Here is a 15,965-nt window from a genome sequence, read left to right on the forward strand (position 1 = left end):
CACGCCCGGCCTGACTGTTTTTAAATAAGGGACATGAGTGTGTGTGTGTCACACACAACACACACACACACACCTGTGTCTTCCTCTAAATTACTACCATGAGGGCAAATATTAAATCAGGAGCTGAACCTGTTGATTGGAATCTGGAACTGGTCACTTGGAAACTGGGAATCGCTGGTCTTCTCTTTGTGTTCTAGAACGGAGGCAATTATACTTCCACTCATCTCCCATGCAGACACTTCAGGTGAGAAATTAAATCAATCCACTCCACCCAGAGTTCATAGGAAGCTCCTTAAATCCTAAGAATAATTTTCCATTAAAAAAAGTCTTTATTTCTGCACAGCTGGAGGGTAAAAGACTGTAATTTTAAGCCTGAGATACCATTTGAACAGTCAAATACTAACTAAATAATATTCTTAAAACAATAGCAACCCTTGTCATTAAATCTTTTTTTTTTGAGACAGAGTCCTGATTTGTCACCCCAGCTGGAGTGCAGTGGCGTGATCTCAGCTCACTGCAACCTCCACCTCAAGCGATTCTCCTGCCTCAGCCTCTCAAGTAGCTGCGATTATAGGAACTCACCACACCTGACTAATTTTTTTGGACTTTCAGTCGAGACGGGTTTTCGCCATGTTGGCCAGGCTGTTCTCGAACTCCTAACCTCAGGTGATCCACCCGCCTCGGCCTTCCAAAGTGCTGGGATTACAGCCTGGCCCCTTGTCGTTAAATCTGTCTCTCTTTTTGACATCTTTGTACCTAAGTGTACAGGCTTCAGAACAGACTGCCTTTGTCCATGTTCCTGTTTTATTCCTTAACATTATGCCCCCCTTGCAAGCTATGTAAGCTCTCTGAGCTTCAGTTACCTGGTCTGCAAAACAGGAGCAATTCGTAACTAGCTGATAGGGCTGTTAGGATTGGATGAAATTGTGTTTGTAAAATGCCTAGCGCAACATTTGAAATTTGCTCAACAAATCAGTTAATATTTCCACTATGTTTCTATTTGTACTTTCAGAATGAATGAGAAGGACATGCAAATGAGAAGAAGAAAGAGAGCCCACGGTTGTTGAGCCTACAGGACATTCTCAAACGCTGAGAATAGGAAGTGACAAAGATCATTTAGGAAGTAAGTTGATAGTGTTTATCAAAATTTAATCCATACATATCTAATTTCTAGGAACCTGTTACAGACGGATCTAAACTAATTTGACTGGGCAACAACTGTCAGATTCTCTTGGTAAAATTCAGCTGACTGCAGTGACTAGAGGCAGATGATACAACCTTCACACGAAGAGCTACACACCTCAACTGTGGGCTCCTGATTAGGCCACTTCAAATACTAACCGCCCCTACGGTGTAGAGATAAAGATAAACTATCATACACACTACTAATGCTCATGGCGAATATGATGAGTTGGGTACCTCTTTCTTTTTTTTTTTTTTTTTTTTTTGAGACACAGTCTCGCTCTGCCACCCAGGCTGGAGTGCAGTGGTGCGATCTCAGGTCACTACAACCTTTGCCTCCTGGGTTCAAGCGAGTCTCCTGCCTCAGCCTCCCAAGTAGCTGGGATTACAGGCGCGCACCACTGTGCCTGGCTAATTTTTGTATTTTTAGTAGAGATGGGGTTTCACCATGTTGGCCAGGCTGGTCTTGAACTCCTGACTCAAGTGATTCACCTGCCTCCACCTCCCAAAGTACTGGGATTACAGGCATGAGCCACTGTGCTCAGCCAAACTGTTCTTTCTAAATATGCCTTTGTCGGGGAGGAAAAAATCATTTTCCTTCTACCCTTTTAGGTTCTCAGCTGAGGCTCTGACAGGTGAACAGGAGAGAAACAACAGAGGTTTATTAACACGTGTATACATGTGGGAGAAATTCAGGGATGAGTAACCCAAACAAGTGGCTAGAACTTGGACTTAATAGCACCTTTAAAAAAAAACAATAAATTTCAAAGACATAACAAGACAAAGCAGAAAAACTTTGAGTTCCTAGGGAAGCAAATTGTGGACAGGTAAATATATGGAAGGTCAGCACCAGTCAGTAAAATTTGTTATATGAATGTTCTGATGCTGTCTTTTCACTGATAAGGGTCTAGGATTGTCAGTGATTAACTGTTGTACAAATTTATGTCCTGATTTTAGGCAAATAGGGATAAGGATGACAGCTTTTCGTGTATCTTCTTCTTCTCAGTTGTCTTTAGCTCAAAAGAATCCTTATGCCCAAGTGGCATATTTTGGGGTGGCAAATTCTGCTATCCTTTACCTTCCTGTACTGCAAAGTCTAGAAAACTAAAAATTACATTCCCTAGGTTCTCTTGAAGCTGAGATTTAGAGGGAGAATTCAGTCCCACCAAAGTCATGTCAGATAATTTCCAAAATATTCCCCTTTTTTACTGACAAAGGCTAAGATGAAGGATGTGCTTAGTGTGAGGCCCAGATGGCCCTACTGTTAACCGAGGCCCAGGATCTGGCCAGCCTACCTGCCCCCAGTCAGGGCAGCATAGGACTGGCAGTGGCCTTCCCTACTGGGGGTTGGGGAGTTGGGGCTGAGCTGGTAACATTTAGGGAGGGCCTGTAGAGGCTGAGGAACATTTGTGTTTTTTGCAGACAGCTCACTCCCAGGAGGAGGAAAGGGAAACCCTGGGCTGAGCACACCTAGTATTTTTCCCAAATTTGCCAACCAGGTTAAACCACCGTTTTCCTCTCTCAGCGACTGCAGAAAGTCAGAGAGAGAGGCCGGGGTGTCACAACTCCACATCGGGGAGAACCACCAAGGAGGGTGAAAGGGTTTAGTTACCTATATTGGCAGGAACTCTAGTGAAAAGGGACAAAAAGAACTGTCACAATTTACTGTATATACCCCTGTTTAAAATTAATTTTTACAAAAATCCTGTATTCACGTACAATTTATACAGTTAAAATAGAAAGAAAAAGAAACCTACCACTTTGGTGTAGGATGGAGGAGTAAGTAGCCTACAGCAAATCAAAGGTCCTGCCAAGAAAAACTGGAAAATCTAGATTACGGTAATTTAAAAAGAAAAAAATATTTTAAATGCGTTAGAGGGCTGGGCAAAGCAAAAAGGATTAGAAAGGGCCCCACTCTGAAGAAGGGAGAACTGCAGAGAGGTGAATTGCTAACTAGCAGCCACTTATCCCCTGGGGGCCCCTCATCCTGCCATTGGGCAGAGGAAAAGTCACTTCCTGGGATGACCGCATCTAAGGCCAGCTTTCCTCTTTTATTCTTCATCACAACTGTCTCAGGGCTTGCACTGCAATTTGTCATTATATGTCAACTTCATTGCATTTTTATTTGTCTCTCTGCGTATGCTATAACCTTCATGTGGGCAGGAAGAGTCCGTCCATCTGGTTCGTTGTTGCATTCCCAGGCCTGGTATACGGTAGATGCTTAGTAAATATGTGTTGGGTTGGACTGGAATGAATGGAATGGAATATGAACAGTGAAAGCTTTCCAACTCTTTCAGATTTCCTGGATTCTAGAGGCCCCTTTTCTCCCCAGAGGCTCTGTTCCCTTAAGGCTTTGTCAATAGGACCAAACCTAAGCTCCTTTCTGATAGAATGGCATCCTCTGAGTCCTGCTCTAACACCTCCAGGGCTTGGAAGTGGGTGGGGTCGAGAGCCTTATCAGCAACTCTCTAATCTCCCAGGCCACACCCAAGCTAGCACCTCCAGGCCCTTCTCTCCCTAACCACAGAATGCCTTGCAGCTCTAACAGAAAAAGTGTAAGAACTCCTGTTTTGAGGGCCTACCTGGCATCCAGTTTCTGTTTAACTCAACCCATTTCTCAACCTCTCCAAAGCCCTGCAGGTTCCTCAAGTCCACGTGCTCTCAAACCCCTGCCCCAGATTCTAAAACCAGGCCTGTCCATTCTCAGTCTTATTGCTGGGCCTCTGGGCCCACCCTTCCCCATTCTCACTGGACCCTGGACCACCCACCCCCTCTGGGGGTCCCATCCAGGGGGAGCCCACACCCCGTGAGTGAAGACCGTACAGAGAGAAAAAATCTAAATGGAAGTCCGCAGTTGCCGGGTACTTTAAAAATGTCTTTCTAAGGCCGGGCGCAGTGGCTCACGCCTGTAATCCCAGCACTTTGGGAGGCCGAGGCGGGTGGATCATGAGTTCAGGAGTTTGAGATCAGCCTGGCCATTATGGTGAAACCCTGTCTTTAAGGAAAATACAAAAATTAGCCCAGAGTGGTGGCACACGCCTGTTGTCCCAGCAACTCAGGAGGCTGAGGCAGGAGAATCGCTTGAACCCGGGAGATGGAGGTTGCAGTGAGCCGAGATTGTGCCACTGCACTCCAGCCTGGCGACAGAGTGAGACTGTTTCAAAAATAAAATAAAATAAGTATTTCTAAGTGCAGCTTGACATTCTCGAAACTTTATTCTTGTGCATTTGAAGTATTTTATTTTCCTTTCCGGGTGTAAAAAGCCCAAGACTGAAGCCAGGAAAAATGAATTCTGGTCCTGGTTCTGCTGCTATGTGATATTGGACCATCCGTTTTCTGATGGAAACCTGGCTCATTTGCTTTGGGGGTTGGTCCTCTGACGTCCTAGCAGGGACTTTGATCTTCTTGTGAGCACACAGAGGCTGTCAGGCTCAGGGAAACCTACATACCTGGTCCACATTGAAATGAGGGTCTAAAGCCTTGATGTAAGCATGAAAGCGTGTGGGCAGCATGCAGCCCTACAAGCAGGCATTGATCCTCGGTGGGTCAATGGGTCAAGGATTATCCAGCCCCAGCTGGACCAGAGAAACCCCTTTAGGCTTGTGTATTAGCCCTTTTTCACACTGCTGATAAAAACACACCAGAGACTGGGCAATTAACAAAAGAAAGACGTTTAATGGACTTACAGTTCCACGTGGCTAGGGAGACCTCACAATCATGGTGGAAGGCGAAAGGCACTTCTTGCGGCAGCGAGAGAGTAGATGAGGAAGAAACGAAAGCGGAAACCCCTTATAAAACCATCAGCTCTCATGAGACTTATTCACCACCATGAGAATGGTATGGGGGAACCGCCCCCATGATTCAATGACCTCCCACCACGTCCCTCCCACAACGCGTGGGAATTATAGGAGTACAGTTCAAGATGAGATTTGGGTGGGGACACAACCAAACCATATCTGCTTGTTAGGCCTCTCCAGAAATGGGGACATTTTTTTTTTTATCACTTTGGTACTTATAGAGGCTTCCTGTGTGCCAGGTGTGTTCTAAGCACTTTACACCTGATGGCCCATTTCATCCTCATGACAAACCTATGGAGTAGATGTACTTTCCCCCCCACAAGAGCTCCAAAATGTGAGGCCTTGGGAGGGTAACGTATTTATTCAAGGTGAGCGTTTCCTACAGTAAGAGGAAATCTGGCTCCGGGGTCCGTGTTCTTACCCACAGTGCTAGTGATTTTTCTACAGGCACCAGAAGAGCCTCCTCATTCGTGGTTTGGGTTCCCTGGTCACTAGATCCCAGGTGGACAGTGCTAAATTTGGGCATGCCACTAACTGCAGTTTAGTCACACCTTAGTCTCACGGTTTGGTTTTTCTGGAGAACCCTAACTAACACAGTACCTACAGGGTGTTCTGTAAATATACATGTTTCATCAATGCATGGATTTGATTTTGGTATTTTGAGTCCCCTCTGGGCATCAGTCTACAACTTATCTTGGGGGTGGTTTATACCTGCAAATAGTCCACCTCATTAACTGCTTTCTTCCTAGTTTCTCAGTGAGTGACATTTTCCTGACCTCTTTTCCAGAATCTGGAAGCAATTTTCCAAAGCCCATTTCCTAAAGGAGGCCCTTACCCAGAGCAGTATATACCCAATAGGGGTCTTTCCTTTCCTTGAACCGTTATCAAATCTTTCTAGTCTTTTTTTTTTTTTTTTTTTTTTTGAGATGGAGTTTCGCTCTTGTTACCCAGGCTGGAGTGCAATAACGCGATCTTGGCTCACCGCAACCTCTGCCTCCTGGCTTCAAGCTATTCTCCTGCCTCAGCCCCCTGAGTAGCTGGGATTACAGGCATGCACCACCACGCCCGGATAATTATGTATTTTTAGTAGAGATGGGGTTAGTCAGGATGGTCTCAAACTCCCGACCTCAGGTGATCCGCCTGCCTTGGCCTCCTAAAGTGCTGGGATTACAGGCGTGAGCCACTGTGCCCGGCCAAATCTTTCTAGTCTTTCAAGGGTAAACTGATACACAGCCCTCCAGTTTCTTTGTGTCATTTCATTTAATGGGTCATTTTATTTTATTTTTTGAGACAAGATCTGGCTCTATCACCTGGGCTGGAGTTCAGCGGCGCAATCTCAGCTCACTGCAACCTCTGCCTCCCAGGCTCAAGCCATCCTCCCACCTCAGCCTTCTGAGCAGCTGGGACTACAGGTGCACACCACCATGCCCAGCTAATATTTGTAATTTTTGTAAAGACAGAGTCTTGCCATGTTACCCACGCTGGTCTCCAACTCGTAAGCTCATAAGATTTGCCTGCCTCAGCCTTCCAAAGTGCTGGGATTAAAGGCATGAGCCACCATGCCTGGACTTCACAGTTCATTTTAAACCTCAATCTGGAAATGGGAATCTCAAACAAAAGATGGTAGATGTTTTTATTTAAGGCCCTCAAAGGAGATAAGGAAGGTCAAGAAATTTTCCAAATGGAGTTGCAAGCAGAGAGGATCATGGAGACTTACAAAGGTGCTCGACCTCAACAGGAGCTGTTATTTGTCTGCAGATTTCCCTGTGATCATCTTGTGGGCCTACATACTCCCCATCGCCACTGCAATAGAGCCAGGACCCAGCCCAGTGCCTGGTCAGAAGAAGCTCCATTAGTGCTTAAGAACTGTATTAAACTGGAACTTTCAACCAATTCAATATGGTCACAGTGGGTTGGCTCCTAGTAAGCTGCTCAATAAGTGTTTCTTCAGGTGATGTTGGCAAATGAAAGGCAGTAAGGCCCAGTGATTTCAGATCCAGAGTTCGGTACTCAGAACCATATAATCCTGGGGTCCAATCCCAGCCTTGCTTGCTTCTTTCTGCGTGCCCTGAGCCTCTCCCCTGAGGAGAACCTATTTCACAGTATTGCTACGAAAATGACATGAGATCATGAATGTGAAATTTATCATAGTATTGCTCATACTACCTTGGGCTGGGAACTATTCCTGGGCTTTCTCATTTAATCCTCTTGCAATTCAAAGAGGAAGGCGCTCTTAACTGCCCCACTTCTTACAGATTAAGAAGGTGAGGAACAAGGGCCAGAGCGGTGTCTCCAAGGTCACGAAGCTAGTAAGAGTGGGTATGGAACGCAGGTGCAGCGGCTGGTCTTAACCGTTAAGGGAGAGCTACGAAGTCCCACGTGTGGATAGTAAGTACTCAGTCAAAGTACACTGTTACTGCTGCTGCCATTGTGCTGGACAGCCGGGGAAAGTGAGGGGCAGAGAACTTGAGTCCCCATAGCTACTCCATAACAGAGCCAGAACCACGGCTGGCTCCTACATTCAGACCTGGGGCACCAAGCCTTGTTGCTTGTTTCTTAGCTGCTTTCTCCAATGCCTGCCCTGGGCAGCCACACCCAGAGTTCTCACCACACCCTGGAGCTCTTGCCACCCAGAAGTTCTCGCCACACCCTGCCTGCTCCCGGAAGGTAACAGGGCCACCGAAGAAGGGCTGCATTGTTGTGGCCTTAGCCTTGGCCCTGAAGGCCAGGAGGACAAACACTTTGGCTTATAAGTACTGCAAATCAATAAACAGTAAAAGTCAGAATAAAGGCCCTCTTGAACTTCAGCTGACCTCAACTCCAAGCTGGCTGGTCCTGAGGACAAATACCCAGGAACGTGATTCCAGGAGAGAATACTTCTGCATGGCATCCAGTTGCTACCTGGCAGGAGGGTGTTTGCCTTTGAGAGAGGTGGGGGCAGGGGTATCAAATTCTCCTGGGGAAGACAGGAAGTTTGCCAGCGCCACCCAGAGCAGAAAAAGTGTGGCGGTATCAATAAAGATGACAATAGCAAGAGATTTCCTTTTTCCCTCCGAGTCCTGGCCTGCACGAAGAGGTGAAATCACAACAGCTAAGATTCAGTGAGTGCTTCCTGTGTAGGCCACGCACTGCGCTTAGGACCACACGCGTGGGTTTGTTGAATGCGCTCAACAACCCTATGGCATGGATTTTATTATTTTCATTTTTCAGATGAGAAAACCATGGTACAGAGAAATGTAAATCACTTCCCCAGGGGCTGCTCAGCTCCCAGGAAGCAGAACTAGAGTCTGAACCCAAGCGATCTTCTATGGCCCTTCCCTGCAAGCTGGCAATGGGGTATTTCTCTTTATGGTCCCTCTCATTTAATTTTGAATCAGATGTCTTATGCCAAAGTATATACAGAAGGGACACCACTTTGGAAGGTATCTTTGTCCATTCTGGCTACTATAGCAAAATACCTTAAACTGGGTGTCTTTTTATTATTATTATTACTATTGATGGAGTCTCGCTCTGTCGCCCAGGCTGGAGTGCAGTGGTGCGATCTCGGCTCACTGCAAGCTCCGCCTCCAGGTTCACGCCATTCTCCTGCCTCAGCCTCCTGAGTAGCTGGGACTACAGGAGCCCACAACCATGCCCAGCTAATTTTTTTTTTTTTTTTTCAGTAGAGATGGAGTTTCACCGTGTTAGCCAGGATGGTCTCGATCTCCTGACCTAGTGATCTGGCCACCTCAGCCTCCCAAAGTGCTGGGATTACAGGCGTGAGCCAGCGCGCCCAGCCAACTGGATGTCTTATAAACAACAGAAATTCATTTCTCACAGTTCCGAAGGCTGGAACTCCAAAATCAAGGCACAGGCAGAGCGGGCATCTGGCGAGGTTCTGCCCTCTGGTTCATAGATGATGCCTTCTCACTGTGTCCTCCCAAGGTGGAAGGGGTGGGAGGTCTCTCTTGGGCATCTTGGATAAGGGCACTCTTCCCATTCAGGAGGCCTCTGCCTTCATGACCTAATCACCGCCCAAAGACCCAGCTCTCAATACCATCACCTTAGGGGGTAGGATTTCAACATATGGATTTTAGGGAAACACAAACATTCAGACCATAGCAGAGGGGCTGAGAGACCCCTGAAGCCTGCTAAGGCTCCTGAGAGCAGCTGACAAATGTATAGGATTTTGAAGAAACTTTTAATGTCCCAGGGCAATCAACTTTGTTCCTGCTTTGAGTCTGAGGGGTCCCCATTAAAAGTTAGCCCCCTCATTCAGTCTTTTTTTTTTTTTTTTTCTTAAATTTTGAGACAGGATCTCACCCAGGCTAGGTGGCTCACGGCAGCCTCCACCTCCCAGACTCAAGGGATCCTCCCACCTCAGCCTCCTGAGTAGCTGGGACCACATGAACGTGCCACTGTGCTTGGCTAATTTTTGTATTTTTTGTAGTGACAGGGTTTTGCCATGTAGCCCAGGCTGGTGTGGAACTCCTGGGCTCAAGCAGTCCACCCACCTTGACTTCCCAAAATGCTGGGATTACAGGCCTGAGCCCCTAACTCAGTCTTGATTGCACAGCATTAAAAGGGTGGAAGGAGTGCTTCACAGAGCCATTCTCCTCCTCCCACCACCATGAGAGGTACAAATTCTACCAAACCTCGTCTCCTGGCCTCTCTGCCTCTGGTGCAGCTTGAGGTTTGGCCTTCAGGGATTGCTCCTCTGAGCTAATTTCTTGCAAAGGATGTGACAAAGGTCACTAGAGAGAAAACACCTCAGCACGTTTTCCAAAGGGCTAATGCGGTGAGTTTCAGCATGGCCCCATCAGCACACAGACCATGTGAGAGGACTCATGCATGGGAGGCCACCCACGAGCAGGGCTATTTTAACAGAATGTCTTCGGGGTGTGGTGAGAAAAACCCCTGCTTGGAGTGTTTGTGGTTCATCTGGAATCAGGCAGCGCTGTTATAAGCTTGGGGCCTGTGCGGGCTTCCTGGGTTTCTGCTTATTGATACACATTGTAGGTTCTCCGAGAACGGTCCTGAATCATTCCCTTGGTTATGTCCATGTCCAGGATCATTCCTTTATTAGTACACTGTAAATACTTCAAGAATGCTAGAGAAAGTTTTGAGATCAGAGCCTTTCCCACAAAAGGTCAGGAGTTCCAGTTCTCAATAAGCCGAGGTATCTGTGGTTAGAGGGAGCCAAGAAAATGCGGGCTGTGTGCGCCCCCTGCTGGAGAGGGAGGCCCAAGCACGTGGGGCTTCTAGTTCAGGGCCGGGGTCCTCTTCAGGGTTCTCGAGCACCTTCTCGCGGCTCAGGCTCAGAGGGTTCTTCTTCCTGTCCTACCAGGGCTGCCTTGCGTGAGAGCAGGACTGCTAAGGGTAATGTGGCAATCTAGAGCCAGATTGCCGGGGTTCGAATCCTGCTTCTGCAACTGCTGTGTAACTTTCGGCAGGTCATTAAACCTCTCTGTGCCTCACCTTCCTCATCTGTTAAGTTGGGATGATCATATTAGAACCTACCTCAGAGAGTACTTATGAGACGTAAACGAGATAACATCTCAAACACTGAGGCACAAAAGAGGCAACATGTCAAAACACTCAGAATAGTGCCTGGCACATAGGGAGTGTGATGTGTTAATTATATATTAAGTATTGCTATTATTAATATCATCATCATAATTCTCTTGGTTATTAATAAAATCTAAGAGAAAGTTTTTCTCCTCTCTCTCAACCCTAAGGGTCACTTTCACGGGCATCAGAAATTCTAACAATCCCAGGCATGAGCCACCGCACTAGGCTCATTATTCTAGACACTAAGAGGAGGGAAGAAACTGATAACTCTATTCCAATAAAAACATCTTCCTCAAAGAAAAAAGGTAAGCCGGGCACAATGGCCATGCCCGTAATCCTGGCACTTTGGGAGGCTAAGGTGGGAGATCACTTGAGACCAGAAGTTTGAGACCAGCTTAGGCAATCTAGCAAGACTTCCCCTCTACAAAAAAATTTAAAAATTGACACGTGCCTGTGGTCCCCGCTACTTGGGAGGCTGAGGTGTGAAGATCATTTGAACACATCAGTTTGCGGCTACAGTGAGCTTTGATTTCACCACTGCACTGCAGCTTGGCAACAGAGTGAAACACTGTCTCTAAATAAATAAATAAATAAATAAATAAATAATTTTTAATTAAAAAGAAAAGGAAAGAAGGTAGAATAACTTTCATATCAGCCAGGCACTTCCAAAGTTTGTTGGGCTTGTTGGTTGTCTCTGATAGCAAAATAATCTATAGACTGCCTTTTATTTCTGCTTTTGGAAAAATTTCATAAAGTTTGGTTTCTGAGGTAGTAACCTCAATTTAACAATTTGTTTTCTTGAAAATTTGAAGGTTATATATATGTCTGTTCACAGGTATGCATATGCCTTATGTATATATACACATATGTGTATTTGTGCGAACATGTATACATCTATATTCCATTTTAGGCATTTGGCATATGCTTACAAAGATACATAAACATATGTATTGTGAGCATGTTTAAGACTATATAGGCCAGGTTGGTGGCTCACATCTGTAATCTCAGCACTTTGGGAGGCTGAGGCAGGCGGATCACTTGAGATCAGGAGTTTGAGACCAGGCTGACCAACATGGCGAAACCCCATCTCTACTAAAAACACAAAAAAATTAGCTGGACATGGTGGCAGGCACCTGGAGTCCCAGCTATTTGGGAGGCTGAGGCACGAGAATTGCTTGAACCTGGGAGGCGGAGGTTGCAGTGAGCCAAGATTGCACCACTGCACTCCAAACTGAATGACAGAACAAGACTCTGTCAAAAGAAGAAAAAAAAGACTATATAAACACATACATACAGAATGCCTTAGAGATATTTATGCCCCTTTGAGTGGAACATTGGTGGTTGTGGGGAGGAAGGCACACATGGAAGAGGTAAAAATAGCCATAGGGTTCCCCAGGGGATGATATTCTCAAGAAATTTGGAAGTTCAGCAGGGCACAGCTTAGAAAGGGAGGTGATGGTGGTGGTGGTGATGGTTGTGGTGGTGGTGGTGTTGGTGATGGTGGTGGAGGTGGTAGTGGTGACGGTGTTGGTGGTGGTGGTGATGGCAATGGTGGAGGTGGTGGTGATGGTGGTGGTACTGGTGGTGATGGAGGTGGTGGTGGTCGTGATGGTGGTGGAGGCTGTGGAGTTAGTGGTGGTGATGGTGGTGGTACTGGTGGTAGTGGTGGTGGTGGTGGAGGCAGTGGTGGTGGTAGTGAGGTGATGGTGCTAGTGTTTGTGGTGCTGGTGATGGTGGTGGTGGTGGTGATGGTGGTGGTGGTGGTGGTTGTGATGGTGGTGATGGTGGTGGTGGTGATGGTGGTGGTGGTGATCATGGTAGTTGTGTTGGTAGCAGAGGTGGTGATGGTGGTGGTGGTGTTGGTGGTGATGATGGTGTTGTTGGTGGTAGTGATGGTGGTGGTGATGGTGGTGGTGGTGTTGGTGGTGGTGATGATGGTGGTGTTGGTGGTAGTGATGGTGGTGGTGATGGTGGTGGTGGTGTTGGTGGTGGTGGTGATCATGGTGGTTGTGGTGGTAGTGGAGGTGGTGATGGTGGTGGTGGTGGTGATAGTGATGGTGCTGGTGGTGGTGTTGGTAGTGGTGATGGTGTTGATGGTGGTAGTGGTGATGGTCCTGGTGGTGATGGTGATGATGGTGGTGGTAGTGGTGATCATGGTGGTTGTGGTGGTAGTGGTGATGGTGGTGGTGGTTTTGGTGGTGTTGATGATGGTGTTGTTGATGGTGATGGTGGTGGTAGTGGTGTTGGTGGTGGTGATGGTGTTGGTGGTGATGATGGTGGTGGTGGTGATAGTGATGGTGCTGGTGGTGTTGTTGGTAGTGGTGATGGTATTGGTGGTGGCAGTGGTGATGGTCCTGGTGGTGATGGTGATGATGGTGGTAGTGGTTGTGGTGGTAGTGCTGGTGGTGGTGGTGTTCATGGTGGTGTTGATGGTGGTGGTGATGGTGGTTGTGGTGGTGGTGGTGATGGTGGTGGAAGCAGTGGTGATGGTGATGGTGGTGGTGGTGATAGTGTTGGTGATGGTGGTGGTGGTGATGGTAGTGGTGGTGGTGGTGGTGGTGATGCTGGTGATGGTGACGGTGGTGGTCATAGTGGTGATGGTAGTGGTAATGGTGGTGGTGATGGTGACAGTGGTGATGGCGGTTGTGGTGGTTGTGGTGATGGTGGTGGTACTGGTGGTGGTGGTGGTGATGGTGGTGGTTGTGGTGATGGTGGTGGTACTGGTGGTGGTGGTGGTGATGGTGGTAGTGCTAGTGGTGGTGTTAGAGGTGGTGGTGGTGATGGTGATTGAGATAGTTGGTGATGCTGGTGGTGGCAGTGATGCTAGAGGTGGCAGTGGTGGTGGTACTGGTGGTGGTGGTGGTAGTGGTGGTGGTGGCGGTGATGGTAGAGGTGGCAGTGGTATTGGTGATGGTGATGATTTTGGTACTGGTGGTGGTGGTGGAGCTGGTGGTGATGGTGGTGGCAGCAGTGGTGATGGTGGTAGTAGAGGTGGCAGTGATGGTGGTGGAGGTGGTGGTGGTGGTAATTGTGGTGGTGGTGGTGGTGGTGATGGCAGTGGTGGCGGTGGTGGTAGAGGTGGTGGTGGTGGTGGTAGAGGTGGTGGTGGTAATGGTAGAGGTGGTGGTGATGGTGATGGTGGTAGATGTGGTGGTGGTAGAGGTGGTGGTGATGGTGATGGTGGTAGATGTGGTGGTGGTGGCATATCTACATGACGCAGCAGGCTAGTAGAGGATCCCAAAAAGCTGATTTCAAGAGTAGCTGGTGGTCGTGGTGGTAGAACCAGCTTTGCCATTCTTTTGCCAGGAAAAACTTGTGCTTGGCATCACTACTTGTGGCACGCCTCTTCTGAGCCCTAGACTAAGTGCCCTCTCTGAGCCTCCATGACACCCTGCATCACTCACTCCTCCCACAGCATCTGTCACTCTCTTCTCTGAGCCTCCATAGCACCCTGCACCACTCACTCCTACCACAGTGTCTGTCGCTCTCTTGGCTGACATCTCAGTAGAATGGAAGCTCGATGAGAGTGAGGAGAGCTTTTCCTTTTCACTTCTGCATCTTTAGTTCTCAACACATTGCCTGGCACAAAGATGGCACGCTGTAAATACTTGTTGCATTGATGAATGGATAAGCAGACAGGTGGACACATGCATGAATGAAAGAACAAATGAATAAGTGAGTAAATGAATAAAAGAGAATCAGAGGGCTGCAAGCCTGGAACTGGGAATTTTTCCTGCCTGAGGAATTCCAGAGAACCAGAGCAAGAACTGGGGATTTACCATCTGCTGGGGTTTGCCTCCTGGTAGAATGACGGATCAGTGGCAATGGCACTTTACCACAGCCCAAGGACATAAAGCGTTCTGATTCAGGAAGCCTCTTGAGACTGAAGAACCTTTTAGCTGAGAAGACATTTCTCCAAGGCAGCCCTAGCCAGATGGGAAGTCATTTTGGATGAAGTCACCCTATGATAGTTGGAAAACACAATACGGTCAACATCTACTTTGTGATGACAGTATGCATCTTCCCTCTAGCGTTCAAAGCTTACTTTGGCCTTGTGAAGTAGGCATGATTATTCTATAAAGAAGAAGACTGCACCCAAAGATGCGGAGTGGCTGGCTAGTAAGTACAGAGTCAGGATTCAAACCAGCTCTGTTGGCTCCAGTATCCCCTGTGGCTACTTGGGAAAGCAGGATTGATGAAAAAGGGAATAAATTCTGTTGGTTAGAGTAACACTGGCTGCTGTAGCAAACTCTGAAATTTGTAATTGCTCCAACGATAGACGTGTGTTTCTCATGTAAAGTCTCAAATGGGATTCCTGGTGAGCAGACGGGCGTTCTCCAAGAAGAGATTCAGGAACCCGTGCTCCCTCCATCCTGTGGTACCATCAACTTCACACGTGACTTCAAGCTGCCACGCCCATCTGCTTCGAGCTGGCAGCAGGGAAGAGCCTGGGGGAATGGGAGGTTTTGTGGATCAGATGTAGAGGTGGCACACGTCACTTCTAATCACCCTTTGGCTGTAACTCAATTACTTGGCCAGTGCTTACCAGCGATGTAACTTCAACAGAGCCTGCAAAATACTGCAGCTTTGTGCCAGGAGAAAGGAAGCAATGAGTTTGGTGAAGCTAGGCAATCTCCACCACAACCCATACCCAACAATCGGGGACAGCAATGAGATTCCAGGACAGCAAAAGCCCAGCTCAGCCCTCCACTAGGGTACAGTAGCCATGTAGGTAAGCTTGCAGGAAGTCAAACTTTGAAGCTCTATCTTGGGCTGCACACATGCCTAAAGCCTTGTTTATTTTATCCCCTTCTTTGGGGAACTGTTCCTCTCAAACTTCAATAATGCCAATCCTAGACCCCTAGCGAGAGGTAAGCATATGACTCCGATTTAAGGGTTGGCATTCAGGGGTCGGTTTAGGGAAGGTCATGTGATCCTAGAAGAGCCTATTGGCATGCTTCCCTAACCAATCAAGAAGGCTTTGCTCCTAATTTTCTGGTTATAGGGCTGCAAGGATGGAAGTGAGGAGTGGTCTGGCATCACGCCTGCACCCTCAATGGAGAAAGCCAGAAGAAAGAAGGCAGCATGCAGAAAAGAGCAGAGAAAGAAAGAGAGAAATGACAGCAATGACAGCGTTCAAGTCCCTGGCTCTTTAAGGCTAGGCTACTCCTCCCCTGCTTTTTTTTTTTTTTTTTTTTGACAGAGTCTCACTCTGTGCCCAGGCTAGAGTGCAGTGGCGCAATCTGGGTTCACTGAAACCTCCACCTCTGGGGTTCAAGCTATTATCCTGCCTCAGCCTCCCGAGTAGCTAGGACTACAAGTATGCACCACCACGTCCAGCTAATTTTCGTACTTTTAGTAGAGACGGGATTTCGCCATGTTGGCCAGGCTGGTCTCGAACTCCTGACCTCAAGTGACCCACCCACCTCAGCCTCC

At 47.5% G+C, this 15,965-nt stretch overlaps 1 long non-coding RNA gene across 1 annotated transcript; it reads left to right on the plus strand.

The window, feature by feature from the left end:
• Window positions 1-246: 246 nt before the first annotated feature.
• On the plus strand, window positions 247-8,009 carry LOC129464912 (uncharacterized). The gene is made up of 3 exons (XR_010116218.1): window positions 247-350; window positions 1,013-1,102; window positions 7,520-8,009. It is a non-coding gene; the product is annotated as an uncharacterized lncRNA (long non-coding RNA).
• Window positions 8,010-15,965: the final 7,956 nt, after the last annotated feature.

This window comes from Symphalangus syndactylus, chromosome 16 (assembly GCF_028878055.3).
Source record: "Symphalangus syndactylus isolate Jambi chromosome 16, NHGRI_mSymSyn1-v2.1_pri, whole genome shotgun sequence".
Classification (NCBI taxonomy): Eukaryota; Metazoa; Chordata; class Mammalia; order Primates; family Hylobatidae; genus Symphalangus; species Symphalangus syndactylus.